Source organism: Symphalangus syndactylus, chromosome 17 (genome assembly GCF_028878055.3).
Source record: "Symphalangus syndactylus isolate Jambi chromosome 17, NHGRI_mSymSyn1-v2.1_pri, whole genome shotgun sequence".
In the NCBI taxonomy this organism is placed as follows: Eukaryota; Metazoa; Chordata; class Mammalia; order Primates; family Hylobatidae; genus Symphalangus; species Symphalangus syndactylus.
The window spans coordinates 73,859,925-73,873,754 of record NC_072439.2 but is presented as its reverse complement, the minus strand read 5'-3'; the positions used below and the strand labels follow the sequence as shown (position 1 = coordinate 73,873,754).

The following is a 13,830-nucleotide window of genomic DNA, read 5'->3' as shown; positions in this document are numbered from 1 at the left end:
TCCTCGGCCTCCCAAAGTGCTGAGATTACAGGTGTGAGCCACCATGCCAGGTTTAGATCATATTTTAAAATAAGGAACTATTAAAAGTATGTATGCCAAATTTACTTGGATTATTTCAAAGTAAAGCATTAAATTATCAAAGAAATTTGTTTCAAAATAGGAAATTCAGTTTTCTGATCCACCATCTGGGATGGAACCACAACCAAAAGGCAGATTTTCATAAAAGTCCTTACAGGAAAAGCACCACTCTCAAGGTTGAACCCTTGGACACAACAGAAAATCCAAAGGCCGAGATCCAGAATAAAGAATGAATTTCTCCTGATCAACAGAGACCGATCTTTGCTGGCAAGCAACCGAAAGACGAACATACTCTGTCTAACTACACATTCAAAAGGAGTCCGCTCTTCATCTTCTGTTGGGACTTCATAGAAGTAGTCATACTACTCCCAAGAAGAATTAACATAATAGAAAAAGATTAAGCTGGATGTCCTGAGATACAGTAAGGTGGATGACAACAGCAAAATGAGTGGCCTTCATTAGCAGATGAATGTGGTGCTGGAGTTTTTATGGCCGGCCACAAACACTTGACAGACATCATTGTGGCAAATATTGTCTGACTTACTGCTTCAACAAACCAGAAGACAAGGTTCGGCACTGTGGCTCACTTGAGCCCAGGAGTTTGAGACCAGCCTGGGCAACATAGCGAGATCCAATCTCTAAAAAAAAATAAAAAATTAGCTAGGCATGGTGGTGCATGCCTGTGCTCCTAGCTACTTGGAAGGCTCAGGTGGGAGGATGGCTTGAGCCTAGGAGGTCGAGGCTGCAGTGAGTCAACGTCAAGCCACCACACTCCAGCCTGCGCACACAGCGAGACCCTGTCTTCCCAAAAAAGTCTGTAAAAGCAGAAGACAAGTAATTGTGTATGAGTTAATAAAAGACGTGAAAGACAACAACAAATTAAATTCAATGAATGTTAATTACATGTCTAAGGCAAACAACAAATGGCAAGGTTAACAGTTACCTAAGACATAGTTTTGAGTTAATATTTAATTACAAAGATCTAACGATTAAATAAATGGCTTCCCTAGAAGTGCAAGAACCTCATGGCCACTGGTTTTCTATTTGGTGGCTGGCTCGCCTATTTAGCAGCCCACCTCCCAAATGTCAATAGAAAACTATGTGTTTCTAGTCTGAGATGCGACTTCCTGGCTCCAAGTGCCTTGCATTGTTTATTTGCTTTATCCTAATGTATGTTGTGCTATCGGCAATGAAAATTGCTCAGCTGGAACAAAAACCAAGAGAAATACAACACTTTATTTGGCAAAAGGCAGATCCTGCCATCCAGTGCTGCATTTAAATGTGTATACAATGCATCTTTCACTTCACAGTACAACCAGTGTTATGAGCACTTCACAGGAGAGGACTCAGTAGGGGGAAAGCGACAGGGACACTGGTGAGCATATGAACAAGTCTGTGAAATAGGAAAAAAAAAAAAACAGGAGCAGGGAAGAAAATTTGTATAATATTTATCTAACATTCCAAATGCCAAGCATTCAATCCAAATTCATGGATAATATACCAAATCACTAAACTATCTGATCATCTCTGTAACTGTAAAAAATAAACACAGCAGTCTCTCACATGCTAATACACTGGCAATAATTTAAAGCAAAAGGAGAGAATGGCATAAAAATGCATCATTGCATGACCCCATTTAATTCTTAAGTACAATTTAAACGAATACATCCACCAATTGCTGAAGGCTTTGGTTTGCAAATCCATTTTTCTTGTCAGCTTCAACATTTTTGACATAGCCAACAAGAGAGTTGTGTATTTACTTAATATTTGTATTTGAATTGACTCATTAAAAGTAAATCATAAACAATGATGTCTGCCCCATCCTCAGCAGTATCTGTGAAATTCAAGGGTTGATGTACACAGCTCAATGGAGCAGATGTTAAGAGTGTGATCTGCCTGGTTTTATTCCCCAGCTCACTATTCACACTGGTTGCGTGACCTTGAACAATTCACTTAGCCTTTCTGAACCTTACTTCCTAATAGTCATAAGTGAGAATGACAATTCTTACTTCATATGGTCAGGTTTAAAGATTAAATTAATTACATGCAAAAGCGCTTACAGCAGTGCGTGGCACAATAATCACTCATCAAAACGTTACTAGTTATCATTATTCTTTACAATGCTTTTTATAATTTTATTGATAGTTTTGGTTGCTTTTTAAATTTTTTTTTGTTACTATTACAAGTAGTAAAGCTTTTTAATAGTCCATACTCATGCAGCATAAAATCAACAAGTATACACTTGGCACAACATTGACTTAGGGAACAACCCTTCCTCATTAGGTAAAAAATAAAATGTTTCACAGTACAGAGTGTGAACAGAAGTGATACCATCTCAATAAAGTATTGCTTTTTAATCACCAAAACGTATACCATGCAAAGTCTCTTAACCCCAGGCATGACCCCTAAAACTGTTAAAGTCATCTGTGTAAAATGCTTTAAAGAATGTAGGACAAGTATGTGATTTACAGCTAGAAAAGGTTTTCTTCACAGTCTTGATTTCAGGAGTAGCCAAATGACTTTAACACGCTTGCTCCCCCCTTTTGTCACTGTCATCAAAACTATTTCAAAAGACATTTAAAAATATGCACTAATAGTTTCCAAAACTCCACCTTGCCTTAGAACCCCAAGTTCCTCTCTTTTCTGAAATAAACCATTGCACCTATAGGCAATCTGGAGTTTAAAAGCTAGCAAAATAAAATCTCATTCACCATAGTGGTACGAAAAGAAGTTATTGTCTTCCTAAACATTTATTTCCCAATCTGTGAGTTTACTATCTCTGCTCAACTGTGTTTGAGAATGCCCAATATTATTGTAATCTTTCCCTAATTAAAACACTAATTTCTCTTCCTAAAGTTCCAAAAAGTCTGCTAGCAATTGTTAATGAATTGACTTTTCATTTACTTAAACCTTGAACCAGAAAGGTTGGAGAGCCGCTTGATTATTCAATCAATGGGAATTAATGCAATGATTCTATGACAGTATTCACACATCAAAGAGACAAAAGGAAAGACCAGCAACATTGTATTCTTAGGACCACACAAGCTCTTGGAGAGCTCCTGAGCCTTCACCAAGGCTGCAAGATCATTCTGCCTCATCCTCTGTTTCTTCCCTGCTACCAGAGATCCCCAAGAGTAGGGGTGCCCAGTCCCCAGGCCACGGACCACTACTGGTTTGTGGCCAGTTAGGAAATGGGCTGCACAGCAGGAGATGAACAGTGGGGAAGCAAGCATTACTGCCTGAGCTCCGCCTCCTGTCAGATCGGCAGTGGCATTAGATTCCTAATCAGCAGCGAACCCTAACGTGAAGAGGGATCTAGGCTGTGTGCTCCTTATGAGAATCTAACTAATGCCTTATGATCTGAGGTGGAACAGTTTCATTCTGAAACAGCCCCCCTCACCCCCAATCCGTGGAAAAATTGTCTTCCACGAAACCGGTCCCTGGTGCCAAAAAAGGTTGGGAACTGCTGACCTAGAGCTCACACATCTCAGATGCTATCTTCACAACATTCACCCATTCTGGGAGCAGACAGAACTAGACTGATTAGGTGAATTACAAATAAAGTTTGGAAATCTGAAAGTGGTGGAAACTGGGAATCCAGGGTATAAATCATCATTTAAACAAGTCTTAGAAAAAAATCAGTTATAAACTAATCAATTATACTATAATTTCAGGCACTTTTAAATGGTATTTTTATCATCTGAGTATTCATGTGCTTGTCTATAAACTGGTAATGAATTCATAGAATTATTGTGCTTGTCTATAAACTGGTACTTGTGTGTCTAAATGGCTATTTTTCAACAATAGCCCTTAATTGCAATAGATCACATTTTTCCTAATTGATTTAAATATCATCTTGCTCAAAAAGGATGTAAAGGAGTTGACATCACAACATAGCAAGATAAAACTAATGAGAAAATAAGGCAAAGATGAAATAATGATGTGATAAAATCCAATATATCCTATAAAAGTGACCCTTCGGTCTTTTTAAATAGCTGAGGAACAGAAATTCTTGCTGGCAGAAGTAGCCATAAGGCCACAGCTAGTAGGTAAACAGATAATAATGGTGAAAGTAATTATCAGAACAAATGGTCTAAATACAAGTACATTTAAGCTGTTTGCAATGGGTCTAAGACTGCATACAAAATGTGAGGTCTTCTGATGAATCTCATAAATGTCTAATGATGAATCTCTAATCATTCATGGTGACTCAAGACTCTTACACAAGCTAAGAGATAATGTAGGCACTTTGGTTAGCCTTGACATATATCTTTTCTTTTTTTTTTTTTTTAATTATTCAACACTGATTAATCCCACAAGGGAACTAAAAGGAATACAAAGAAAATAAAGCACAGACGCTAACTTCAAAGAATTCGAATTCTGCTGCAGTGGTTCTTCAACTTCAGTGTGCATCCACATCATCTAGAGCATTTCTTAAAATACAAATTGCTAGGCTCCACTTCGCACAGTGTCAGAATCAGAAAGTTTAGAGGGAACCCCCAAGAATGAGTATTTCTAACAAGGTCCCAGGTGGTATGGATGCTGCTGTCTAGGGACCATGTTTTGATGAGCTCTGACTTCATGAGACAGAAGACTATAAGAACCAGACTTTCCACCAATATCAGGAACTAGACAAGGATGCCCACTTTCATCACTGAGATTCAACATTGTACTGGAAGTTCTAGGTAGAGCAATTAGGCAAGAAAAAGAAAGGCATCCAAATTGGAAGAAGTAAAACTTATCTACTCACATATGACATATCCCGACATACAGAAAATCTCAAAGATCCCACAAAAAAATTACTACAGCTAGCACACTAATTCAGTAAAGCTGCAAGGTATAATATCTGCACAAAAAAGCCAACTGTGTTTCTACACACCAGGAATGAACAATCAGAAAATTAAGAAAACAATTCCAATCATAACAGCATCCAAAAGAATAAAATGCCTAGGAATAAATTTAATCAATGGAGTGAATGGTTTGTATACTGAAACTACAAAACATTGCTAAATAGTAGCATGGATTTATTTATTTATTTATTGTTAAATAGAGCCAGAGTCTCACTATATTGCCCAGGCTGATCTCAGACTCCTGGGGCTCAAGTGATACTCCTGGGCCTCCAAAGTACTGGGATTACAGGCATGAGCCACCACACCCAGCCATGGACGATTTATTATTAAGCTAGCAATAATACTCAAAGTGATCTACAGTCAATGTAATCCTATCAAAATTCCAGGGACTCCAAATAGGCAAAAAGAATGAACTTGGACCCCTATCTCATATCATATACAAAAATCAACTCAAAATGGATCACCGAACTACTTATAGAAGCTTAAAAAAAATAAAACTCTTAAACAGAAGTAAATCTTCATGACACTGCATTTGGCAACAGATCTATAGACACCAAAAGTACAAGCAGCAAAAGATAGATAAAATGAACTTCATCAAAATTAGAAACATTTGTGCATCAAAAGACATTACTAGGAAAATGAAAACACATCCTATAGAATGGGAAAAATATTTACAAATCATATTTGATAAGGGACTTGTATCCAGAATATATGAAGAACGCTCACAACTCAACAAAAAGACAAACAACCCTACTTAAAAATGGCTAAAGGAATTGAATAGACATTTCTCCAAAGATAATACGTAAATAGCCAACACACAAACACATGCACACACATAAGAAGATGCTCAACATGATTAGTCATGAGGAAAATACAAATCAAAACCATGATGAGATACCACGTCACACACACTAGGATGGCTATTAAAAGACACACACACACAGAGAGACAGAAAATAACAAGTGTTGGCAAAGTCGTGGAGAAATTGGAAACTTGTACACTGCTGGTAGGAAGTAAAACAGAAACTGTGGAAAAGTGTAGCACTTCCTCAAAAAGTTAAATGTAAAATGACCTTATGACCCACCAATTCCACTTTTAGTTGTATTAGGTTGGTACAAAAGTAATTGTGTTTTTTGCCATTGAAAGTAATATATCCAAGAGAACTGAAAACACATAAACAAACACATCTACAGGCATGTTCACAGTAGCCTGTACATGTGTTCATGTGCACAATACTCAAAAGATAGAAAGAGCGGAAATGTCCATCAGGAAAAGGATGGATAAAATGTGTACAAACCACAGAATACTACTCAACCACAAAAAGGAATGAAGCACTGATACAAGCTACAATGCTGATAAAGCTTGAAAGCATTAGGATCAAACCCAAAAGATCACCCATATTGTGTGATTCCACTTATATGAAATATTCAGAATAAATAAATCTACAGAAACAGAACTCAGATTGGTGGTGGCCAAAGGCTGAGGCAGGAGGGTGGGTGGAAGGTTTGCAGGACTGAGGAGCATCTGCTCAATGGGTACAGCTTTTTGGGGTGATGAAAAACATTTCGGAAACAGAGGTAGTGGTTGCATAACATTGGGAATAGGTGTATTTACTAAATGAGTTAATTTTATGTTTTATGCATTTCACCTTAACAAAAAAAGAATGGAAAAATTATGCAAATAACCAAAGAAAGATAAGATAGTAAAACTGGGGTTACTAACAAGCTACGAAACAGCAACTGCATATAAATCTCTGAGAGCACATTTTCATTCCACATACATTCATATTTGTAAGGACACTATTTCTAGACACTGTGCTATGCAAAGGCCAAGAGATGCATTGCCTATCCACAAGCAACTGCATGGGGATACAGACATATAAACAAATAAACACAAGGAACCATTTCAGGCACTGTCTAAATTTTACAAGATTTAAAAAGATTATTATCTCGTGGAAACGTTAGTAATTGCAGAACTGAGGAGGTCAAAGGCCCTTAGGATATAGTAGAAGTCTCACAGTTTTACAAATAAACAGACTGAGGCCCAGAAGCAAGCTGACCAGCCCAGGAAAGAGCAGGCAAGAGATGGAACAACAGGGACAAGAATTCTGTTCTTCTGGTTTTTCTAATTTCACTTTCCTTTGAAAGTAAGGTCTCTTGTTCCTTAAACTGCTGCTGGCAAACTCGTCTTCTTTCAAGGTGTTATTTTCACACAGAAGCTAGGTACTGATGGCACTTCCTCTGGCTCAGGTAAAATGATGGAAGGCATACCAGTCTCTCCAACCTATGACTACTTCTTCCCAAGGCATCCAGCCAGAGAGGAAACAGGGCAGGAAGGTGCTAAAGAGGCTTGAGTTTGCACCTGGACTCCATCACTTTCTAGCATGACCTTGGGGCAAATTACTTAAAACTCTCTGATCAACACTTTACTGGCCTACCAAAAGGGATGACAGCTGCTAATTTCAAGGGTTGTATCACGACTGGAAGATGTAATGCATATAAAGTACCTAGCACTGTGCCTTGACGAATAGTATCTTAACAACTTTAACACCGCCCCAGTAGAAGAAAAATACCAAGTGAACAAAGAGGTTAACACAGTGTAACCACTCACCACAGAGGCCAAATGAGTTACACAGTTTCTTAGATGAGCAAGTGAGTTTTTTCACTCTTCACATTCTTTCTCCTAAAGTATCTTTCCATCTTATCGCTTGGCAAGAATATCCTCCTCTTGAAAATGTAGTATCTTCACGATAATCTAGTTATGGTTATTAAAAAATAAGAAAATAGAACAAGGGAAGGGTGGCTGCTTTGTCATAGTTGTCTACTCCCCCCAACTGTAGTCCTCTGTGTCTCCCAAAATTACCTGTGTCCTGTTTCCCCAATTTCTAGGGAATCTTGGAAAGTATGCCAGCTTTCAGAATGTCCTCAGACAGCTCGAAATCAAAGGACCAGCCCTGTTTTTTTTTTTTTCTTCTGAAAGTCGATCTTCCCCGTTTCTCTGGCCTTGGCTTTATTTCAAGAATTTCCAGTCTGGCCCAGTCATTGTCTTTAAAAGGAGCAAGTGACCAAAAGAACAAATTGCTCAATGACTAAATTTTCCTGCTAAAATCTTAACGTATATCACCACCAAGAACCAAAACTGAGCTTCTGATAGAATTCTTAAATAAGGGTGGCCACCATCTTCTCACTTGGCCATTTCAAATCACAAGGCCAGCATTAGTGAACAATTCTGTCTTGCCAATTTGAAATTCAAGTCTTTTCTTTTAAACATTCCTCTTTGAACTTGTTTTGTTACTTAGCTGTTTTAAGGGCACCAGGAATAGAAAGACTGGGGTTTAATTCTCACATAAGACAAGCTTCTTAAATCCCAATTCTCCTCAATTTCATTGAAATTGAGGTATCTACCCAATTAGCTATTTTATCAAGTTGTTTTTAGGCTTAAATGGTTTAAAAAAGAAAAACCTATATACTTACTGTGTAAATACATAATGCTATACTTTTGTTAGCTTATGTTTTATTAAATTCAATCAACATTCATTGTGCAAGATGATGTAAGGAACTGAAAGTCACAAAGAAGATTTTATAACACATACATAAACAACAAACTACTGCATAAAGCAGCAGCAATTTTTTCATTAGAGGCAAGGAACTCTGGAGCTGGACAATAACAATTATCCTTAGAGTGGGTGGGGGAAGAATATTCAAAATTCCGTGACTAGCAATGAATGGTACAGAAAGTTGGTGAATCCATTCACAGCAGGCATGATGAACTAACATGGTTTCAAAAAGAACTTGATTTAAATTCAGGGCTACAGAAATGCAAGCTTTAAGACTGTCAAAGACATCAGGTACCAGGAGACAGGCTTGTAATATAACCTTCAACTCCAGTTTTTAAAACTCTTGGTTGTTGCTTTGTTCAGTTCAACAAACTTTTGTTGAACCCAATGTAACTGCCAGACCTTGTGCAGGATGCCAAGGACACAATGACATTGAAGAGAACAAGCATTTCTGTTCTTAATTATGGAGAGAATGGCATGCGGAATGAGTAATGCACAGGTGCACAGAACCATGTGGGGGAAGGGGAGACCCAGCTTTTGGCCTGAGGTTTCTGTGTATCTCAGCATGGAGTCAGGCATATAGCCCAGACAACTCAAGCAGCATGAACATTTGGTGAAAATCTGATCTAGCAACAGAAATAATGGAAGAGTTAGGTAGAAGACCTCTGAGAAAAGGTCCAAGAAATTATCTTTGGAAAAACAAAAAACAGTGGGTTCCATACATCCAGACTGATGGTGAAGCTGAATCTCCCAGGGTCTCAGGACTCTGCTCTTCAAGTTAAACTTCATCACCTTGCCCCAATTTGAAACATAATTTACTTAGTCTACAAATAAACAACATTCAGGATTACCTTATCATTTCAACTTATTTATTTATTTTGAGACAGGGTCTCGCTCTGCCACCCAGGCTGCAGTGCAATGGCATGATCACAGCTCAACGCAGCCTCAACCTCCTGGGGTCAAGTGATCCTCTCACCACAGCCTCCTGAGTAGCTGGAACTACAGGCAAGCCACTACATGCACAGCTGGTTTTTGTATTTTTTTGTAGAGATGGGTCTCACCATGTTGCTCAGGCTGGCCTTGAACTCCTGGCCTCAAGCGATCCTCCCACCTCAGCCTCCCAAAGGGCAGAGATTACAGGTGTGAGTTACTGTGCCCAGCCAGTTAAACTTCTTTAAATGAATACTAAGATCCCATCTTTCTTTGTTTTGATCTTTAATGTCAGGTTTGGAATGGCAGGTAATCCAAAGATATGCTTATTTATACTTAAACCAGGACCCTGTAAACATTAAAGCCCTAAAGAATTATACAAATACAACTCAATAATACTGAGAAAAAGCTTCTGATATTTAACAAGTAAAGTCCCTGCAAATATCAACAGCAAAATTAAAACAAAGGCATCACCAGAGCATCAAGTGCTTCATTACAAAACCTTTAAAAGCAAACCATCCCAGCATTTTTTCTCTTTGGCACATGAAGGGCATCCAAGAGGCCCTCGGACTTTCTCACACAGAGTAAAGAGGATCTATTAGCATTTCAGCTAATAACAAACTCAATACGGAGTTCCCAGGAGAGGTGAATAGGAACAGGTGAGCATAACTCCTAGTGGTATCCTCTAGACAAACTTGTTGAGGGTAAAAAATTACCCCCTATTCTGCTTATTAGAACAAGGCTATTTAAATTTTAAATGCCCCGAGGTAAAATGCGGACTAAGATGTTAAAGAATAATATTAAAGTTTACTCATTTTGTAGAGAAAAGAATCAGAAAGATTGCTCATTAAAAGTTGATGCAAGCAGAGCAACTAAGGGAGGTCTCAGCAGGAACGGGGCAGAATTTATTTGCTGCACTGGCCTTGAGTCCAGGCTGGACTGCAGTGGCGCAATCCCGGCTCACTGCAACCTCTGCCTCCTGGGTTTAAGCGATTCTCCTGCCTCAGCCTCCCGAGTAGCTGGGATTACAGGTGTCTGCCACCATGCCAAGCTAATTTTTGTATTTTTAGTAGAGACAGGGTTTCACCATGTTGGTCAGGCTGGTCTCGAACTCTTGACCTCAGGTGATCCACTCGCCTTGGCCTCCCAAAGTGCTGGGATAACAGGCGTGAGCCACCGCGCCCAGCCCCCGAGTCTTTTAACAGGGTTGCCTGTCATTCTCTCACCAGCTTTCTCTGCTCTTAGGAAGAGTTATGAAAGGGAACAGAGATGAATAAAACCTTGTCTACTCTTCCTCCATGTACCCCCACTTTCATCCCATTTGCCTGGCCACAAGGACCTCTTCTCACAGTGGGGACAGAGGAGTGAGCAAAAGACAGGACAGCAAACAAGTGTTTTTATAACAAGTCCATGAAGAACTCATGGGCAAATACACATTTCCTATTTTATTTGTGTTCCACTTTACAATTCCTAGGTCATGCTCTAGCAGGGCAATTTTGCAAATAGTGCTGAAATTATTAACCAGACAACAAAATGTCATTGTACTCCTCACAAGCTCTGTTTTACATTATTCATCTGTTACAAATGAAAGAACATGAAAAACATCACCAACCTGAAAGCTGTATGACAAGTAATAATCATGTATTGCTTTACCAACATATCATTACTCAATATATTTCAGGGATTTCAATTATTGTTGCTTTAGTGAGGCTTACAAAGCAAACCACAGAGGATCCCTTTTAACTACTGTCACGGTTGGCTCTTCCATTGCCCCTGCAAAAGTGCGTGCCATAAAGCAAAGTCTTTGAAAACACTGTAAGGGCATTTTATTGACAACATCCTAACGTGGTTTACTAGATTAGTTCTTTTAACTCATGCACTTAAAATCCAAAGGCAAGAGAGAAATGTCCAGGATGTATGGACTAGAACTACTAAGGAAAATCAAAAGTGATCATGGAAATGGAAAAAAAAATGAACCAAATATTCCATAAAACACAGAGTCATAGTTTATCTACCTGATGCCACTTTCTCGCCAATCCAGAGGGCTGCTCAATGGAAAAAAAAAATGAACCAAATATTCCATAAAATACAGAGTCATAGCTTATCTACCTGATGCTACTTTCTTGCCAATCTAGAAGGCTGCTCACTCACTCATCATCACTCCAGTGTCAGGCTGGAAGGGACCAGCAATGTCCTAAAATTAACTTAACTTTACAAAAGTGTCTTGATTGTTAATAAAAAATCCTCTAAGTCGTCCGGCAGCTGGGACCTAATAATGGGCTCTGAGATGATTAGTTTGATATATATATAGTTCCAGTCTCTGCCTTACTTAAACCACACAGAAGGGGCCCGGAAAGTAAATGAGAGTTCCTACAGACCAGCCTGTTGCTTTTACTCTTTTGTTTGTAAGTGAAAAACAAAGGGCAGCCTAAGGGCTGAGGGTAAACAACAACTACAAATAGGTTAGGCTCTCTCACCTCTGAAGTGTTTGGCATCTGATGAAGGGCAGTCAGTAAACACCCCCAAGCAATTGTGGGAAAGTTGGTCACCTAGACTGCTATTTTCTCAGCCATAAAAATGAACTGACAAAGTTATTGTTTAAGAGGCACCAGACTGCTTTATGGCTGCACCATAGACGCTTCTAATTTTGGCACATTGCCTCCACAGAAACAAGCAATTTTTACTAAACAAGCTACAATTTCACTTTCAAAATCACATCTACTACTAAGGGGGCCTGAGACAAATCAAAATGGAGGGTCTACATTTGGGGTAACAGGCTACCAGAAAGGTCTCCTAGCTGATTCACTGCTGTTTATCCTGAGCTAAAAAAGCAACAAGAACATTTTAAAGTTAGCTCCTCAAAACAACTACTAAGCCTTTGTGGTTTGCTAATCTAGAAAGGCTAAAAAAACGAGGCTGTATTAGGATAGGTAAGAATTGGGAGAAGGCAAAATTACCAGGCAATCATTAAAAACAAGACTACATCAAAATAGGCAGTTTGGCATATAGTACTATCAATGGTTAAGCAAGAGTATGGGCACAAACAAATGATACGCATGATATATAAATATGAGCAACTCATAAATCCCTTCAAGGCAAAACTAGGATTATACTCCTCCCTTTTCCAGACATCCCTACTCAGACAAAACTGTGAATACTGGTAAGATAGGAGTTTCTTCATCACCTTATCTCTATCACTGCCTTTGAGAAACCACTGTGGTTTATGACTTGTCTTCCCCGTGACTTTACCTGTAAAAGAATCCCACGTTCCCATGTGCGTATGCTCACATGGCCTGAGGTCCAATGAGACGCACCTTCAGCCTTATACTTGTCTAGGGATCACATTCACTTTTAGATGAGTAAAACACTGTCAAAGTATTTGAGTAAAAATTTCCTGGCTACAGATCTGAGGTCAGGTCTGTTAGGCTGTCTGCACAGAAATGTTACTAAAATCAAGTGGAGAACAGATAAGGAGAAAGAAGGATCTGGGGCAGAAAGCTGATCCTCTCTTTGAAAAAGAAGGGAGGAACCAGACAGATACCTAACATGGAAAAGAAAGAAAAAGGAAGGAAATAATTTGATGGATTGGTGTGTAAACTACAAACAAGTCAGAAAAGCCGCAACCAGAAAATACATGGACCCAACTAATCTCAACTGAATTGTTTTCCAACTGTCCTCGTGATGCATTAAGAGATCTGTGACCATAGCATATGCATGATATTCAAAATGGTAACTGATACAAATCATCACAGGAATCCAGAGGCTGGTCACTGGTCCATTTCAGCTTTCCAATAGTATTTTTTAAAGTTCTTCTCTTCAGTCCATCCCCATCAAAACAAAATGGCTCAGTGGAGATATGCGACTCAGGCTGTATGGCCCTGGGCAAGTTATTTAATTGTTCATGATACAAAGTAAAAGAGAAGAAACCTGATAATTTCTGTGCTTCCTTCTAGAGTAATATGCTGGGTGGTACTGGTGTCACGTAGGTCTGTGCTTGCAGATTCTAGAAAACAGGTGTTAGTTGACAATTTCTAAATTCTTCCTATCATCCTCAAATGTCTGTCACATCAAAATTTCTAGGCCTTTTTGAAAATGTAGATTTCCAGGCCTTCAGAGTCTGCTTTTCCCCACAAGCAGCCCAACTTCCCCAGGCCATCCCTGATCACTGGTTTTGATGCAGATGTGCTATGGACCAGTTCAGAAGAATGACTTAGAAGGAACGTGGTAAAAAATAAATAGAAGGTAGAAAAAAACAGGCTCATTCAAGATCCTTGACACACATCTCATTTGTAGTTACCTTGAGTCCAATTAGCTAAGTTTTAATTTCATCACAATGTTTAAAAGAGGGAAAAAGAGTTATTAGCAGAGTTCCATAAACTTTATCCTATTAATGGATATTTAATTGAATATGCTTCA

General features: G+C 38.8%; 1 protein-coding gene and 1 pseudogene across 6 annotated transcripts in view; one reads left to right on the top strand and one right to left on the bottom strand.

Moving 5' to 3' along the window:
* The window catches only part of FNDC3B (fibronectin type III domain containing 3B), a 365,202-nt gene that overhangs the window by 177,068 nt on the left and 174,304 nt on the right, over window positions 1-13,830 (bottom strand). The window lies entirely within an intron of this gene.
* Window positions 1-13,830, top strand: part of LOC134733268 (ubiquitin-ribosomal protein eS31 fusion protein-like) — a 75,528-nt pseudogene that overhangs the window by 643 nt on the left and 61,055 nt on the right.